This window comes from Trachurus trachurus (assembly GCF_905171665.1).
Source record: "Trachurus trachurus genome assembly, chromosome: 10".
NCBI lineage: Eukaryota > Metazoa > Chordata > Actinopteri > Carangiformes > Carangidae > Trachurus > Trachurus trachurus.
The window spans coordinates 32,308,687-32,328,735 of NC_139894.1; the positions used below are offsets into that span (position 1 = coordinate 32,308,687).

The 20,049-nt window shown below is 41.6% G+C and overlaps 1 long non-coding RNA gene across 1 annotated transcript; it reads left to right on the forward strand.

Moving 5' to 3' along the window:
• The first annotated feature begins 1,872 nt into the window (after window positions 1-1,872).
• Window positions 1,873-2,734, forward strand: LOC310992470. Its single transcript, XR_014595687.1, has 4 exons — window positions 1,873-2,178; window positions 2,312-2,373; window positions 2,466-2,514; window positions 2,604-2,734. It is a non-coding gene; the product is annotated as an uncharacterized lncRNA (long non-coding RNA).
• The last annotated feature ends 17,315 nt before the right edge of the window (window positions 2,735-20,049 follow it).

A 20,049-nucleotide genomic window follows, 5' to 3' on the forward strand; every position in this document is an offset into this window, starting at 1 on the left:
TGTCTGTACATACTTTGCAAATAAATCTGATTCTGATTCTGATGTATATTAAACACAACATCTTGCTTATGTTTAAACCACAGGATGGAAGCCCTTCAAATTTATCCAAACTAGAATATATCATCTGGGCAGTGTTGCCAGATCTCGCGAGACAAATAAGCAACCAGGCCTTTGAAAACAAGCCCAAAACAAGCAACTTTTTCTACGGAGCCCCCCTGGGTTCCGGGGAGAGAAAAACAAATAAATTGTGTGCACGTTTTTACAATCTGTGTGGACGGATTATAAACTGTGGCTACTACAGATTGTTAATTTGCATCCATGTGGACAGAACTGTGCGCAGTTTTATTTTTCTCCCCCCTGAGCTTCAGGACAATGACCACAAGAGGGAGTTAAACCACCTTTTCATATTATTAAACATTAGAAAACAGATGGGATATCACATATAAACTGATGTACCAAGTACATTATATACACAGTAAAGCTCCACAAATATCCTGAATTCACAAATTCTTTATTGTTTCTTTTATGCACTCATCTTCCTTTTTTTCTTTTAGCTATGACTTTGAAACAATGTCATAGAACATAACTCAATAGAAACTTCTTTCTTTCAGTTTAAATACATCTCACAACAATAAACAAAGGCAGTATAAAGTGACTTAAGCCAGGACATTCAAGTGTCGTAATAAGTGCAACAGGGACTACAGAAGATCCCATTTTTAAATAACTACAACCCAGAAACAGGAGAATTTACAGATAATCTTAGTCTGCAGCAATCAAGTGGCTCCTGCTCTTGTTGTTTGTTGTCTTGTTGTTTCAGGTAACAAGGTGCAAATAAAACATATTTAAAAACATAAAAACAATGTCCAAACTGAGGCTTTGAAATTAAAAATATCTGAAAAATACTCAAGTCAACATGTTTCAGTTTAACTCTCTGTTGAACATGGCCTTGAACTGATGTCTTTGGGGAAGTCTTCACACTGCATGAAAAGTGGGATTTTCGACAGTTAGCAGCACTGTAGATTGTCGTGGAAGTTCAGGTTTGCGACTGCATACGACAATTTGCAGGAAACACCCACAACTGTCGGGAATTGTCGTGAATGGTCAGAAATTGCCGTGGGCTTTGCTGGGCAGTTTCCCCCCCATCACCCCCCTCTCCCTAATTCAAGGGAAGGCTTTAACATGTAAATGATCGTGCTGTGAGCTATACAAATGCAAATCAGTGTAGCATGGTAGCAGGGGGAGTGTTATTCCAGGTAAGATCTTTCTAAAAGGTATTAACTTCATTTTAATCCTTATAAAACCCACTGTCAATTTAAAACATCCACAAAAAGTTTTTATGCATTTGAATTTTAACACATTTTGTCAATACTGAGAAGTAGGCCTACGCTGGTGTATTAGGGCCATATGTAAAAAAAACAAAAAACAAACAAAAAAAACCCAACTATTTTAAAAGAAATATATTCAGAGAAAAAACAAACAAATTGACTTTAATCATCATCTAAATAGGTTTTTAAAAAATATGTAAAAATGTGTTATCTACTACAATGTTATGTAAAAAAGATTAATACAACAACCACAACAGTGAAAAGCAACCACATTTTAACTAGACAATTTAAATGGGACACTATTTCCCAGGACTTTTCCCAGGTTTGTCTAAATGAATACAACTTTAAACATATTAGGCTACGTTTGGAATGAGTGTTGGGAGATGGGCAAACCACATCTCGCAAGTTCTTCCATATAACAATGAACTCTGTGGAGGACCCGACGAGACTCCGGGTCCTCATCCAATCACGTGAGGTCATGGGCGGGACTAACACGGAAGTACTTGCAAGGAGTTCTTCGCTTGTCTGAAGAGGCTACAAGGCGAGGCTACAAGGAGTAAACAGACTTCTTCACAACTTTTTCTAACTTTGCTGATTCGTTGACTACAATGGCTGGACGGCGTCTTAACTTCGCCTCCCCCTCAACTCCTCTGCATGGACGCGAACACCTTTCCACAGCAAGTCCGCACACCGACGAGAGGAGAGTGCTTTTGAACGCTGTTAGTGGGCTGTCTCGTCAGATAACTACCGCCGACACAGACTCGGACTGACTGCCTTCTTGCCTTGGAGATGAAAAACAGGCCAGAGGAGCCCAACTCTAAGTGGAAAAGACGGATGCAATCCCAAAATTGCGGTAAGATGAATATGTTCGGTGCCTGCTTGCTAAGCTAGTAGCCTCAAAGTAAAGCTTTCTTTCCGTAGCCCAAGCTAAAAGTAGCCTGAACCAGTGTGTTGCTTTATCAAAGTGTGTTTCTGTGTATTTACAGGATGCAGTACGCCGTCTTCACAACTCTGAGGCAACTTGGAGGAGCTACAAACCAGAGCAAGGGTAAGATTTAAAGAGTAGGCTGTGTTCATTCTGCTGCATAAGGAAAAACGTAAAATAGATACTCATCTTAACCGTACATTTTGTTTTCACAGACTGACCTCGTGACCACTGTGCCTGATGCCGATAAAGACACTATTGTGTGTAAGTAACGTACTACTTTCTGCTTAGTGTTCAATGTAAGGAGATGCATGTTAATGCTGTGCTTAAGTGTATCTGTCTTATACTTGCAGCGCAGGCGGAAGCTGTGAAAAGTTCTCTGGAGCTCTGCAGCCTCACATTCAGAGGCAAATCCTAAATACAGGGCAACACACCACAGACGTTTACAACATGGACAAAATTAAAAAAGAATGTCATCTGTTACCTACAGCCCAGACGCAGCAAACAGAGCTGTGCCTAGGATCATGGAGGAGACTGCTGTGTGTTGTGTTTTGTGCTATGTATAGGCTACATACATTTTTTATTATTATTTATGCCAATAAAGCTCTTTCTGTGAATAAACATGTTGCTGGCAATTTTTCTTTGCTCAATAAATTCATGTCCATAGGATAACAATAGGTGTATATTTCAACCAATTAGGAGTCATTTTCCTAGTTTAAAAGTAGCCTATATCAACCAATCACGAGTCATTTTTCTAGTTTAAAAGTATACATATCAACCAATCACAAGTCATTTTCCTAGTTTAAAAGTATATATCAACCAATCACGAGTCATTTTTCTAGTTTAAAAAGTATATATCAACCAATCACGAGTCATTTTTCTAGTTTAAAAGTATACATATCAACCAATCACAAGTCATTTTCCTAGTTTAAAAGTATATATCAACCAATCACGAGTCATTTTTCTAGTTTAAAAGTATACATATCAACCAATCACAAGTCATTTTCCTAGTTTAAAAGTATATATATCAACCAATCACGAGTCATTTTTCTGGTTTAAGAGTAGTGGTTTCAACCAATACTGAGTGAGGCCATTCAAGCCCCGCCTGGCCGCTGCTGTTCATATGCTGATTAGAGCCATTAACACCTTCTGACCAGGCGCTGTTTCGCCGCTATTCATATGCTAATTAGCCCCTCCACCAGTGGTTCGTTTCCGTCAGTATGTGGCACGGACAAACGCGACGTTTGCAGTCCATAAATTGTCGTTAATTGCCGGTAATTAGGGAAATCTGCGGGCGTTTATGGGGACGAAAAACCCACTTTTCATGCTGTGTCAGGTACCTCCTCCACTGCTGTTTCCTTAGAGGTCAGACTCAGGGCTTGTGCTGGAAAAAGAAAAGGTGAGATTTTTTAATGAGGGATATGCTCAAATTATACTTAAGCTTAAGCTTTCATCATTTATTAAAAAAAAAAAAAACAACTTCCCTCCCTAGCATCATAACCCAGCACTAAAAAAAAGATACAGGAACAGTGTTTACCTTGATTAAAATTCATCTTCACTATCTTCATCTGCTTGTGTGACAAGCTATGTAGGTGGCCACCTTTAGTTCGGCTCTCTGCGTTGACTCGTTCTGTCTGGAGACCGTAAACCCAATGTCTGTTAGTTTCATTGTGGAGAATGGCGCTGCATTTTTCCTGTGTTTCTCAGTGCTAGCATGTTGTTTCAGGTCCCCGTGGTGTGCACGCATTTCAGATTTACATACCCTACACAGGGCTTTCGAATCGTCACCCACGACAGGTTGAATCCACTCTTTTAACCCGCTCTCTTTCTCCCAGTCTTTATTGTATTTCTTTCCGTATTTCACCCACTTTGTCCCAGGGCCGGGCATCGTTGCTAAAAAAAAAAAACTCTCCTGCAGTCAATCAGTCGCGCTCTTTCATTTAAACATCACCAACGTGTTTCTTCTCACTTCCTAAACAGAAAAAGACTGCCCTGCTCAGCCTCTGCTCTGATTGGCTAGTACTCGTTGCCATCAGAGCCAGAGCCAATTAGAAGCAGGATGTGGGTGGGAAAAAAAACTCTGCTCCTCTGTGTGTGTGTGTGTGTGTGTGTGTGTGTGTGTGTGTGTGTGTGTGTGTGTGTGTGTGTGTGTGTGTGTGTGTGTGTGTGTGTGTGTGTGTGTGTGTGTGTGTGTTCACTTAGATCAAAATTGGGGACATTTTTCAGAATACACACCAGTTGATTGTGGACACCTTTGCAATTGGGGACGAAATTCACCGTCCCCATTTGGTTTTCATTATAATTGCATTCTACAAGCTCTAACATGCATTTCTGTCCAAAAATGGCCGCTGTCCCCAAAAATGACTTTTTTCAAATATTGTGTGTGAGTGTGTGAGCCCACCTCACCCCCCCACTCAATTTGTGTATAATTCTGGACACTGCCCCTAGTGGAAGTGTATGGAACTACACCATGCACATGTCCCCGATTTCACTGTAAATTTTCTTATAAAAGTGTGTCGCCTCTCCTCGTGGAATATAGCTATTAGAATAGAATTTGAATAGAAAGAAAGCTTTATTGTTTAGCATTTGAGGCTAGCTGCAAGACTAGCTGGTATCTAGCAGACACAAAGCTAGCAGAGTGAGAAACTGGCTGAGGGCTAGCTGACCCAAAGCTAGTCCATGGTACGTATATGGAAAGTGAATTGCACGTGCACTTTAAAATGTGGGATGTTAAGTGTTACCCTTTTAAATGTGTTTTAAAACAGTTGTGATAAATAATATTTCAAGTTGATATATCTATGGGCTGAAATATGTGCCACTAGAAACTGAATTTGAATTATCAATATTTGAATTTGAATTGCTAAACTTGAATAATTGCATTAAAAAACTGAATTTGAATCACATAATTTAAATTTTTATTGAATCTGAATATTATAATTTGAAATTGAATTGATTAGTTTTGAAAATTCAACTCTATATATGTTTTCACATTCAGTTCTCAGAATTAAAATTCAGTTCTCAAAATTAAATTTCAATTTAGTGTGACTGATATCTGTCTGGTAGTTGAGGAAGAACAATCGAGCGCAGATAACTAGGACTCCTCTTCGGCCAATCAGCACCTATGTAATTTACCTTGACTGACTGGTTGCTGGATGGCTGACAGGCACCCGCCACAAAACAGAGGAAGAAGTGGAGACTGGGTGACCATTAGGCTGTTAATTAAGTGTATGGCTCTCGTGTGCATCTCATGTGGATTTCCAAGACTGCAGGATTGTGGAGTATATCTTCAACCTGAGCCTGAAGCTGGGAAAAGTGCCAGTGCTGTGGAAAACCTCCTGCGTGGTACCAGTACCAAAGACCCCTCACCCTAAAGACCTCAACAGCTACAGACCAGTTGCTCTCACTTCACACCTGATGGAGACTCTGGAGCTGCTGGTCCTCATCCAGCTCTGCCCTCTGGTGGGTCTTTTTATGGACCCACTCCAGTTTGCATATCAACCTGGCATCGGAGTGGACGACGCCATCATCTTCCTCCTGGACAGATCACTGTTTCACCTGGAGAAGCCTGGAAGCACTGCGAGGATCATGTTCTTTGATTTCTCCAGTGCCTTTAACACCATTCGGCCTGCACTCCTGGGGGACAAGCTGGAGCTGGCAGGGGTGAACCAACACCTCACATCCTGGATCCTCACCAACCGGCCACAGTATGTGAGGACCCGGGACTTCACTTCGAACACAATAATCTGCAGTACAGGGGCCCCACAGGGAACAGTCCTGGCCCCTTTCCTGTTCAGCCTGAACACTGCTGACTTCTACCACCAATCACCTCACTGCCATCTACAGAAATTCTCTGACGACTCTGCTATCGTCGGCCTCATCAGGGACGGGGACGACAGAGCCTACAGAGAACTTATTAAGGACTTTGTGGACTGGTGCCAGCGGAACAACCTCCACCTCAACGCCGGGAAGACCAAAGAGCTGGTGGTGGATTTCCGTAGGCACAAACAATCCTGCACACAGGTGAACATCCAGGGAACAGACATTGAGATGGTGACATCTTTCAAGTACCTGGGAGTTCACCTGAACAATAAACTGGACTGGACTGATCACACTGCAGCTACATATAAGAAAGGTCAGAGCAGACTGTATCTGCTGAGGAAGCTCAGGTCCTTTGGAGTGCAGGGAGCACTCCTGACCTCTTTCTATGACTCTGTGGTGGCATCAGCCATTTTGTATGGAGTAGTCTGCTGGAGCAGCAGCATCTCAGCAGCAGACAGGAGGAGACTTGATAAACTCATCAAGAAGGCCAGCTCCAGGGATGCTCTCTTGACCCAGTGCAGGTGGTGGGAGAGAGCAGGATGATGGATAAGCTGTCATCGCTGCTGGTGCAGGAGTCCTGCCCCCTGCAGGTCACCTGGTGCAGGAGTCCCGCCCCCTGCAGGTCACCTGGTGCAGGAGTCCTGCCCCCTGCAGGTCACCTGGTGCAATAGTCCCGCCCCCTGCAGGTCACCTGGTGCAGGAGTCCCACCCCCTGCAGGTCACTCTCTCAGCACTGGGCAGCTCCTTCAGCAACAGACTGATACACTCTAAGTGTGTGAAGGAGCCGTATCGCAGGTCCTTCCTTCCTGCTGCTGTCAGACTTTACAATCAGCACTGCTCCATATAGACCTCACTCTGTACCCTGCACTGTGCAATAACTCTGTACAAACTCATTTCATCACCATATTTATTATACATATTTAAAATCTGTATATAAACCCTTTCGTGTAAATATGTATATGTATGTTGATTAAATTCTATTCTTCTCTTTTTTAAAATTTATATTGTCTATTTTATGTTGTCTTTTTTATACTGTTTATTTTGCTACTGCTCTGTTGTACTGCTGCTGCAACAAACACATTTCCCCGTTCGTGGGACAATAAAGGATTTCTGATTCTGACTATCCAAACTATTCCAAAACTGTCTAAGTCATCTACTAGGTCATGATATAACAGGAAAAGAAGTCTGAACAGACACAGTGGTTCAAAATAAAGGTTAGAATTTTATATCAATATCTCCCTGCAACTACAGGAATTTACAGTAAACCTACTTGAACTTATTTCACCTGTTCAACTGCACTGGACCCACGCAAAGGAAGTGGAAATTGCATCATCAGGTGAAAAACAATACGAACAGATCCACCATGTTAAATCAAGTTTATTTAACACGTAATTTCTTTTCATGTACCCATTAGGCATCGAGGAAATATAACACATAACGAGTTGTACACAAAAGACAAAGAAAATATGATGTGTTTTGCCTATTTCGGCCCTAAGCGGTCATATTGACATATTGTTTCTACCTGTGTTAGCTGTCTCCAGCTGTGCTTCTTTGTGAATTCACTTGTTAGTTAATTATTATATCGCCTGGTTGGCACCATGGGCAAACAACAACGGGACTCCCGTTATGGCAGACACAGAACCGGAGGTAGTGCTGTTATGAAAGAGCTGCGAACGGAAGAAAACGTCAGACACTTGCAATGCCACAAGCCCATGTGTGGTAACTGTGCGAGGCGAGCAGAGGTAGCAGCATACACTGTGACCAGTGACTATGTCCTAGTTATCTGTGGTTATCTACCCGAACGTCAGTCACACTAAACTGAAATTTAATTTTGAGAACTGAATTTTAATTCTGAGAACTGAATGTGAAAACATATATAGAGTTTAATTTTCTAAACTAATAAATTCAATTTCAAATTATAATATTCAGATTCAGTTTTTCAATGCAATGAACCACTTAGCGCACGCCTGATTCAGACATGTATCTGGTGTCACTGGAAAGGTAATACTCTCAGTAATATTTTCCAAGTGTCTGTGTGATTCTGTGACTTACTGACCCTGTGCTTCAGAGGTTGGAATGATGGGGTTGTTTCCCCACCCATAAGTTTGCCTATGCATTGACTTGGGTGCAGACATCCAGGGACCCCTAGGCCTGACTTGAACACTACTAGGTCACAGACACAGGTCTTGGCTATCTGCAGTCCAAATTTGGAGTCAAAAGACCAAACAATGACAATTTTAGAATGATATTTCAACAGATGTGTCATGTGTTTTTCCTAGGTCCTATTTGGAGACTCCAAATGGAAACTTGGTTACCAATGCAAAGTGGAGTGTGGACACAGCCACCAGTGCAGACAGGGGAGAGGGGCACATAAATGGAATAATTGGACAAAAAATTACCAAGAAATATCGAACAGAACAATAAATATTGAACAAGACAGCCAAAAAGAACATGGCTCACTCCAAGATGGGCTGTAAACAATGACAACAAATTTGTCTTCAAAATGAAAGCTTTACATTGCACCCTATTGGAGTTTAGAACTGGGCTCTTAGCGGGAGGCTTTTAATTTGAAAGTAACACTTTCTAACTATGTATATAGTATTCAGTGTCGGGGCGCAATGCAAAGGTATTCAGTGTCCGGGGCGCACACTTTTACGCATGCCTGGTACGCGTGACAATGTTTACCAAATATAGACCGTTTCAACGGTCAAAACAATAACATTGGTTCTGCGCATGCGCGAACTTTCCTGGTCCTAGTAAACATCCGGTTTGTATGACAGCGCTAGCTAGTTAGCCCGTCTATGACGTGATGCGCGATAATGACTAGTCAATACTTATTGAGTCTGCCGAAAGCTGAGCAAATACGTTATGTGGAGAAACTTAAGGTTTCGACAGATGTTAATTTACCGGACCCGCTCAACAAAATAGAAAGAGGGAGGCTTTTTAGAGAAGACTGTAAGCTGTTACCAACCGTAACATACCCAGACGTGTACCACTACTTGGTCGATACTGCGTGTGTTTATAGCAGAGAGGCTGTGAAAGCTTACCGTAGTCTGGATGCTTACAACTATTTTCTGAGTGGAAAGGTGGGGAAAATTCAGTCCTTCACGGATAAAGATTATCACATCGTTTATGGGGAGGTTGGGGCCAGTCAGACAGTAAGCAAAACATACTCGGCTTGGTTCATCGCTAAGAAGGAGGGCGAGATCGTTAGTGGTCACTGTACCTGTATGGCAGGGCAAGTATAGTAATGATAACAATATAAAGTGTGTTTCCAGTCAACACTGTATATTAAAATGCTGATCCCTGTCATGCTTTTTTAGGCTTGGTGAAGTGTGCAGTCATGTTGCTGCTATCCTGGTTGCAGTAGAGCAGGCTGTGAGAGAGGGACTAAATAACCCATCAGTGACGTCTGAACCATGTGCCTGGTTGCAGACAAAGAGAAAGGTGGAATAAATGTTTGCTTTTTCATCATAGCATCCTTTAAAAAATGATGCGAAGCTAGTTCAGGCAGACAACTCAAGCTGCGTCCATATCAGCTGATCAGTCACATGCTCTCCTCTTCCAAATAGAGCCATTATTGAAACCCTCCAGTTTACCTGCTCACCCTTGGCTATGCTGCTGCTGTCAGTGTTGCTCTGTCAACATGCTGTTGTCACTATCACATTGCTGCTGCTGCTGCGCTGCTGCTGCCCATAGATTGTAAAAACCCACCTACTCCCCAGCATCCCCTTGTGGGCTCTGTCTCTATTATCCCCTGCTGCTGCTGGTGGTGGTGGTGGTGGTGGTGGTGGTGGGGGGGGGGGGGGTCTGCTTTCATTCCAGTAATGTCTGTCAAAGCACATCATTATTCAGGGAATTAATAACTGAGACAGAGCCTGATGCCAAACGTGCTGCATCCATGCTCAAGAATAGTCTACCTATGTCCTGCTTCAGCTTGCTATGCTTATGCTCAATAAATTATTTGTTCTTATTTCAGAGTTGTCTGACTGATTTTAAGTTAACTTAAGGATGAAATAGCTGGTAATGACTTTGATCACTGTAAAGGAATGTGGTTGTGTTAAAGCTAATACAGGATATGTGTATTTCCAGATTGAGCCTAAACAAATAACTGAAATAGATTTCTCAAAACCAACGGCACTTATGAGTACGAAAGACCGACCAATCAGACCATCAGCTGAACCTGCTCAGGTTTCACCGAGCAAGTTCTTTTCAGCTTTGAAGGTAAATGAAATCCTGCAGGTACCTGTAAGACATTGCAATTAAACTAACAACTGTCATTGTCTGCTAATAAATCACAATATTGTATTTGGTGTTATCTCACCATTTATTTGGCATCATTTTTTTTTTATGTTATTACAGGAACAAGCCCCAGATTGTGCTTTTTTCACAATTATGAGTGACAGTGACACAGATACTGCATCAGAGGGTGAGGTGCAGGCAGAGTATCAGCAGGCTGGAATGCAGGACAGGAGTGCAGATCAGGCAGAGGCAGCCCATATGTTGATGCAGGTTGAAAGCAGTGACACTACAACTGAGGCAGACAAGGCAGACACAGGGACTGGCATGGCAGAGCTTGATGAAGCAACATTTCAAAATGACTTACCGAGTCCACTTACACGTCTGTATGACGTACAATATGAGTATCTCCCTAGTGCAGATCTGGAGAAACACTTGGATGCAGTAATGCTCAACCTGCCGACAATGTTTAGTCCATCTAGCTGTCAGCTGCTACAGGAGAGTACAGTTGGGCAGGCATTGTGTACTCTCTGGTTTGAGCACAGGAAGGGCAGAATCACAGCCAGTCACTTTGGTCAGGTGTTAAAATGTAAGACAGCCCAAAGCACAATTGTGTCCAATATCATGGGTTACACAACAACCAAGACCACACCTTCACTTACTTGGGGCAGAGACAACGAAAAACACGCCAGACAGGCATTTTTAACATTAGAGGGTGTAAATCATAATAAACTCGCTGTCAAGGATATTGGCCTGGTCGTACATCCTCAAAACCCACACCTTGGAGCTAGCCCTGATGGCATTGTCCACTGCTTATGTTGCCCTCCATCAGTTTTAGAAATAAAGTGCCCATCAAAATATTCCAATGTGGCAATAACTGAGGCAGTAGGAAAAAAGGACTTTTGTCTTGATGAGAACTTGCAACTAAAAGAGGACCACATGTACTTTGCCCAGGTACAGGGACAAATGGCACTGTGCAAGTTAAGAGCAGCGTATTTCGTTGTGTGGACAACTAAACAGTGCCACATTCAGCATATAACATTTTCTGAGCAGTATTGGGTGCAAACACAGGCAAAATTAGATGTATTTTACAGGCAACATGTCCTCCGTGAAATCTGCACTCAACGCATACTAAAGCAGTGGGAGATGGCTGAAAAAACATGTGTCTGCAAACGAGTTCTCAGGCTCAGTGTTGCACTGTGTGCTACATGCAAGGGTGTTTTTCACCTGCAGTGTCTTGGTCTGAAAAGGCGTCCATCTACCGCATGGCTGTGTTCACAGTGTCAGTAAAAAGTGAAGGTCATCACAGGATTTCTTTTGAGGCAGGGTAATGGAGCAGGCAGCTTTAGATGAGAAGGAACGCTGCATGAGACACATACTTGCATGCTATAGAAAAGTTAAAATCGCCTCTCTAGGAGTATCTGAAAATATCTGTAGGTTCCTTATTAAAGAAGCCTTAGATTGGTGCTCTAATCATCCCTCGACATTGACAACAACAACAACAACAACAACAATAAAAACTCAACACAATCTTCTTGGTTCTGTTCCACAGTTTACTTCAAAAATAAAGCCATGATACTTACATTAATCCAGCAAGAGAAAAATACAACGTGAGTTCATAAAAGAGAGGTACAAATACTGTGTGGCTGCAATGCATGCTGCCTGACCAAATTACTCCTCAGGTAACCACACTCACACAGACAGATCCCTAAGCAGCATAAACAGAAATTAAATATGTACATATAACAAAAAGCCTCAAAATACTCTGAAATTATCCATACACACATTTCAAGTGCAATGAATTACACTATTAACTTGTTTTTTACTGTTAATATGAAACGTTAACATTTTGATCTGTATATGTTACATTTATGAATGTGTAAGGTCATTTATAAGAATAAACATATCACCTTCTAATATTTAAACCTAAATTATTATCCAAATATTTATTAACCTGAATTGTATTTATCTTATCTTACTCTAACATTATTTCTAATTGCACAAATACAACATATAAAATGTTTAAACTAAATTGCTTTGTTGACCGATGTACTGTATATACACTAATGTTTACATATTATCACTTGTGCTATGAATAAAAAAGTTGGACAGCAGTATCCCACCTTTTTTGTCCATGGGGTCTGTATTCTCAGAAACTTAGTTGACCACAACATTAACCCTCCTGTTGTCCTCCTGGGTCAAGGAAGGAAGGAGGGACGAAGGGAAAGAAGTACGGAAGGAAGGAAGGACAAAGGGATAGATAGGAGTAAAGAAGGAAGGGAAAAAGGAAAGAAAGACAGAAGGAGGGAGGGAACAGATTGGGTCAATTTGACCCAGAAGGACAACAGGAGGGTTTAAAAAACAAAAACATTTGAGTTGTGTTCTGAATTACAAGTGATATTGTTACAGCAGAGAATGTCCTATATTGTAAAGACTTTGGTTACAGTCATTACAGTTTACATCAGAGATCCCACATAAGGGCCAGTCAAGTTACCTTCAACGGACAAGGGGTTTATCAAGGTTTGACAAAGCAGCACAAACCAGTAATATTTTATCAATTGTGGCCATGCTGTCTGATGTGCTGCGTTTAATCATGCTGATTGGCAATGTATGTATGTGTGTATAAAGGTCTTCAGTTTGCCAATACAGCGTTCAACATGTATCCTTGCCCGTGACATCTGGCGAGACATTGATACCTCAAGTCCTGTTAGTTGTGTTTTTCCACGAGTCGATGCTGGTATTAGGAGTCTCACACCTTTTGTGGCAAAATATTCTGGAAAATTGAATCCTCTGTCCGCTAGAACAACATCTCCATGCTCTAAGACGTCAATTAAACCAGACTTCTGTGTGATTACTTTGTCACTTGCACGCCCACCCCAAGCTTTGGAGATGAAAGTGACAGCTCCTGTTGGACTTATTCCTATAAGAAATTTTATTGTGTTGTGGGACTTGTACTGGGAATATGTTACAGCCCTGGCACTGAGAGATGTTGGTCGCTGCATGAAGACTTCGCTGCAATCGATGATGCATCTTACACCTTTGAAGAGCTTTGATCTGAATAGATTTGGTAGATTCTTCCTCACAAGTTCTCGAGATGGCCAGTGAATGAGACAATGTAAGCGTACTGACATAACATGCAGCCAGTCATGGAAAATGACAGATATGGCACCACAACTACAGTTGAATCTGTAAGACAAATCCTGATGAGTCAGGCCAAGGCGTAATTTCATCAGCACAGCAAGGAGTTGTTTTTCTGGTGTCACTCCTGAGGTTATGGGAGCCCATGCTGTTGTAAGGTAGGTCAACAGTGTAAAGAACATTGCAGCAGAAGGAAGTCCAGTGTAGAATTTGACTTTGCTATCATTTTTTATGTCACATGCAGGAGACCACTGCTGTATTTCACCTTGCATGTGTGTTTTTATCTTCATCTCCAGGTCTTTGTTTTGATGTTTCAGAGCAGCATTTTCATTTAACAGATCTTCAATATCTTTCATAGAAAGATCTGTCCCAACTGATGTCTCATTCTTGGAGCTTCCAGCTTCACAATTCACTTCACCAGGAGCGGCTGCTGCGGCGGTGGCTGCGGCTGCTGCGGCGGCGGCTGCTGCTCGATTAGTTGACCTCCAGTATCTCTCTGTTCCCTTAACTTTCTGATGTCTGTGAGGCAGCTTTGAAGGAGCAAAGTCTGGATGGAGAGGGTCATCTGATGGCTTACCTGCAAAATGTACAGAAAGTATAAATTTAAATTTAAATACATTTATGAAGAGTCTTACACCTTTTCCAAAATGTAGGGACGAAGGGACTAGGTGCTTTCTCATCACCCAACAGCTACACATAGACCTATTATGAATCTGTACTTCTGTGCTTCCTTGTTATATTAAATTAGTTATTAAGCTGTCAACAACCAAATTTGTTTGTCATATTTAAACAACAACGAAGTTTAATACTTTAAAATGTCACCTGTTTGTGGGTAAACTTGATAAACAACATTTAGCATCATTTCTAAACATTGAGTGAAAACCCATCAAGCACTATTCAAATGTTAAACTCATCATTATACTGTCTATGAAGGAGTTGAACTGTATGTTGGATAATGTGTTAAATGCCTGCAGGAGGGACTGGCTGAAACAAAATGAGTTAGTTTGTGAGTGGTTGGAATAATAACACCAGACATCCCAGGATTTTCAAGTTAACGCTATCGGTAGCTTGCATTAATTATTTAACAGCTTTATTTTCATAGGTAACTAACTCATAGTAGCTAATCGTTAGCTGGCGCTAGTTAGCAACAGTGTTACCTTGCAAACATTACAATCCCGGACATACTAAGAAGCCTTGTCACCGTAAATGAGAACAGACGCAAAGCTTGTGTGCAATGCTAGCAGCTGCTAACTAAATGTAGCTGTGTTGGCTAACGTTAGTGCTGGCTAGCACGGTCTAAGCAGGCTGCTCGGCCCCGATGCGGCTTGTCATAAGTTCTTACTAAATTATGCCGTTACATCATTAGCAGTGTTGTGTTTTTTTTTTTAACTTACCGGTAACGAAATGGGTGCTGCAGACCCTAGAGTTCGTCGTTGGTTTCCAGTTGTCCCGTCGGAGTGCCGCAATCCAAGCGTTGCGCTGCTTTGTTTCCTTAGGAAAACGATACACTTTGATTTCCGACAGTAGGTTTGTGCCTGGTCGGAGGGAACAGCCTACGACTGAGCAACAAGGTCCTAAAACCAATTTAGCCATTTCCCCCCCAGGAAAAAAGTCAAAACACTGTGATCCGAGAGGCGAAACAACAAACACTCAGAGAGTTCAAAGTGCGTTCGATGCGAGACCGGAAGTCTGACTGGAACACGGAAGTCGTACCGGAAGAGGCGTTGAAACGGTCTATAGACGTGAGAGCGTAATGCGACACACCGTTGGAAACCTCAGACTATTGGCTAAAAGGATATCTGCCTCATTTCACTGAAAATTCCCGCTGGCTCGTACCGCTGTCAATCAAAATGATCCGTCCCAGTCAACGTGAGATTTCCATAACTGTGCGTCACTGTCTCATGAGCCGGTTCTGTCCCACTTCCTAGGCACCGAATGGCTCATGAGTGGTATCAATCGATTCAGGAGACCTTCACGCTCATGAATCATGCGAGAGATGTCCGGAAATACGGAAGTGTGAAATGAGGAGACGAGGACGCACGGATGAGTTTGTTGACATCTTTTCCAGCAAGCTTCATGGTGGACTTACATACATGGACATATTGACGAAAGTATTTTGGTTAGAAGAAAATGGATTTCACCGTACACAAGCATGGATACTTGGCGAGCTGTGAGAAAAAGTCCCGTGTCATAAGATGGTCGGTGTCGGTAACGGGACGACGTGGAAGGTAGTAAACACTATTCAGTTGTCATAGGTTAGCTCAGTAGCTAGCCGAGCTATTCCCTAATACTATTATGACTGTGAGCATCCGTATTATTCGTGAATGGTCTTGAATGAACCGTGGCGATCTAAGCTTTCTTGCGGTGTATGACATGAATAAATATATTAAAGGGTTCGTTGTCAAACATTCCACAAACGCGATGCTACCGCCGATAGACCACTCGCTGTAGACGGTACACCGTGCGTTATAATACAAGTTCAAATTCAGTTTTTTTTATGCAATTATGCAAGTTTAGCAATTCAAAATTCAAATATTGATCATTCAAATTCAGTTTCTAGTGGCACATATTTCAGCCCATAGATGTCTCCCAACTGTTAAATGGGCTGCAACAGCATACCTCAACAACAACAACAACAACACCCCCCCCCAATCCCCCATACTTGGTTTGATCCAAAAGGAGCGGAAAGCCATACAGTCTTGGTTTCTCCCAGACTGTGTGGTTTAACCGCTGGATGGACGACAGGTTTTTAACTAACATTTTTAATAAATAGTGGTGTTATAATATTTCAAGTCGATAACATGGATGTATAATAAATCCATGGTCGATATATGGGCTACTACAGCAAATCTTAGCACCCCCTCCCTGTCGCCCATTTTTGGTTTGATCCAAAAGGTTCCTCATCTCTTGCGGCAAAGTAGGTTGCGCCTCCAGTCTGGTTTCACCGGAGAAGTATGAGCCAGCACATCAATGAAAGGTAACTAACTAAGCTATGTTTGACTGAAGTGACTATAGACCAGTAGCACCTTAGTAGAACATAATTACATACGGTAAATTAAAAAAATAGCGTAGTATTCATATCATTTACCAGCCAAAACCAGCTGGCTAGCTTAACTAGCCCTCTGCCTTGCTAGCTAGAGTTCGCTAAACTTCCTCAAATGTGTAGCATATGTTCGTGGCGTACGTAGCGCGGGATGAGCCCGGGAGAAACAAGATTTATCCACCACAGACACATCATACCGAAACTGATGTAAAAACAGTTTAGACATTTTAAGTAAGACATTAACTTTGCCTGACACCCGCTAATGTATTTGTGAAAATGCTAATGGGGAGATTTCACCGAGGACCAAGCCACCAAAAGGATGGGCCTAGGTGCTCTGTCTAAAAACGGCTACAGTCTCTGATCTGTGAAACCTTTATTCTATTTGTGAAAATGCAATAAAGGCACATTAAACTGTTTTTCCATCATATAGGCTAGACCACATAAGACCATGCCCGGAAAATCGGCGGACCAAAACAGACGCCGATTTGCCGCCTTCTGTCTAAAACTGAGGACCGAGCCGCCAAAAGGGCGGGCAAATTGGCGCCTCGGTGCTCTGACTAAAAAGGGCTACAGTCTCTGATCTGTGAAATTTCTATTTGTGAAATGCAATAAAGGCACATTTCACCGTTTTCTCATCATATAGACCACATTAGACCAGGTCCTGATCAAAAACCACTGTGCCTAGACTTCTCAAATCTGGATTAGAGTATCCCATTCTATGAATGCAGATTTCACCATTGTGGTTTTTGATCAGGACCTGGTTTAATGTGGTCTATATGATGAAAAAACGGTGGAATCTGCCTTTATAGCATTTTCACAAATAGAATAAAGGTTTCACAGTCTAGGTACAGTGGTTTTTGACCTGGACCTGGTCTGGCATGGACTATTATATACCCTATGTTTCCCATGTAAATTTAAATGGTTATAAGATTCTGAGTTTGATGTAGTTCATTAATAGAAGTAGATATAATTTTGTCATGCACTGGTGGAATATCAATTTAATTGAGTGGTTAATGTGACGCATAAAACTGTTATTTTTTTTTAACAGATGATGATGGCTGATGGCGGCTGCAGTTTAAAAAATCCTTCCAGAAGGAGGGTGCGGTTGAAACCGCAACAGGATGCAGAAAATTATATAAGATTTAGAACTGACAAAGCAGGTCTTAGACAGGTGTTTGTGAACTCTTACAAAGGTCAGTCTTTAACACCTTGTATTATTTTCCTTGTATATGACTTTTGCTTAAATATGAACTTCAGTGTAAGAGATGGACTACTGGCCTGGTTAAGCATATCATTAACATAGCCTACTTGTTTTTCATTTTCTCATGAAGGGCGAGGGGTTTTTGCTTCAATACCTTTCAGCAAAGGAGATTTTGTACTAGAGTACAGAGGGAAACTTCTTAGGCCAGGCAATCCTCCTGTTGTCGAGACCTACAGTGAGACTGAAGCAACATTTCTGTTTGATTTTCAATGGAAAGGGAAATCATGGTGGTAAGTAAGGCTGAATATGCCATGCATTTTTGTAGCTGCATTTTGTATTTAGAATTCATTGATGTTTTAGAAATTCCCATTTAGGGTTGCTTGTCCCCAATCATGATTGAAGTAATTCAATATTGAGTATACTGTACGTTTTCAAGTAAATGAAATGATGAGTAAGGTACTTATTTACAGTTTTATTTGTGCATTTAAGGGGCAACAAGGGGCTTCTGGCTATATATATATATATATATATATATATATATATATATATATATATATATATATATATATATATATAGATATAGATCTTCTTCTCACTCTCTACAATCTTGGTGTGGTTTTATTTAGAATAGCATTATTCAACATTACAGTAAGATGATATAGATATATGTTTTTTGTTATGCATGAATACAATTTCTTCCATTTCTAGTCTTGATGCATCTCTGGAGGACCAGTCATTTGGGAGACTGGTGAATGATGAGCACAAAACCCCAAACTGCAAAATGCGGACGATTGAAGTGGACAGCATGCCCCACCTCTGTCTTTTTGCAATCAGAGACATTATGCCAGGGGAAGAGGTTAGCTACAATTATGGTGATTCAGACTGGCCTTGGCGCAAAGAGGTATGATAACTGGTTACCCATCTTCTAATTTTGTAGAAAATAATGCCACAAATGTCTGTTAATAATCATTTTATTCTGATGTTTGCATTGTTCTCAAACAAACCTTTTCCACCAAACATCCCCCATCCACCCATACTAGGCAAAACTGATTAATGGAGTTTACATAATTTGTCTCTCCCTGCTGTTTGTGGTAGGAGTGTTTGTGTCAACTATATTCCTTTGTTGAACTGCAGACTTCCACTGCTCCTGTGGCCACAGCGTCAATGGGTGAGGAGTCAAACGGCAGCCACGTGGAACACTTGTCCTCTACAGTCAACACGGTATGTGACTTTACAGCAACAATGGCAGTTCGACTGGTTCTGCACTAGTGTACTCAGATAAATGGTGTCCTTGCCCACAAAGCTAGTCCTAATCCTGAGTTTCATCCTAAAGTTTGGGAGGTAGACGACATCGATTTATGATTTAGCCATGACTCAACTCAGACATCAACAAAGCTCACCATCAGTGACCTGCAGTCTCTGGCCTTCTATTCATATCCATAGCAGAAATGCTGGTGTCCTAAATTAACCAGGGAAATAATAATCCACATGGCAAGCTCATCAATGTACTTATTAGAGTTGAGCCGGATACTCGGCTGAAACGAGTATCCGGTACGGATAAAGCACTTTTGCTGAGTACGAGTATTAAACGAGTAATACGAGTCAATATCTGTGCTCGGAAAAAAAAAAAAAAAGATTGAATGAAAATCCTCATTGGATAGCGGACTGTGTCAGCGTTCTGTGATAGGCTACAGCCCCTCCCCTATACACATGCAGGTGTGTTGCTGTGTCCCGCTCTGATCACTCACACACAGAACAGCTGACAGCTCTGTCTCTCCCTCAGTCACTCAGGTTCGCCGGTCTTTTCTCTTAACGTTTAGTGTTTCTTCAGCTTCAGGTTTGTTTTTACTTCAGTTACTTACTTATGAACCAGTAGAGTTCTGGTAAACGTGGGTTCGTTCAGACGTGGTGCCGACTCGCGTTGCGTTTCTGCCTGTCGGAGATTTTTTATTTTTCACACGCTCTCTCTTGCCCTCTCTCTCTCTTTCTGCCGGTCGTCGGAGTTTTTTTTTTTTTTTTAACCGTCAGCTGGCTCTAACCAGTTTTTTTTTTACTTCATGCACTGAGTGTCTGACACTTTCTTGCTGTATTTCATTAAAAATAGTAGTGGTATAAATTACAAATTAAGCTACACTCTCTCCCCCCTCCCCTCTCTCTCTCATGATGAGTGATACAGAATAATGAGTGATACAGAGAGTAGCTGACACTCAGCTGTCTCTCTGTCTCTCTCTTAGGCTACTCACTCACACACACACACACACACACACCTGGTGTGGAAATAAAATTAAAAAAAAAAGAAAAATCACACTGATCATTAAAAAAAAATTAAAGTTAAAAAAAAGTTGTTGAGTATGAAAAC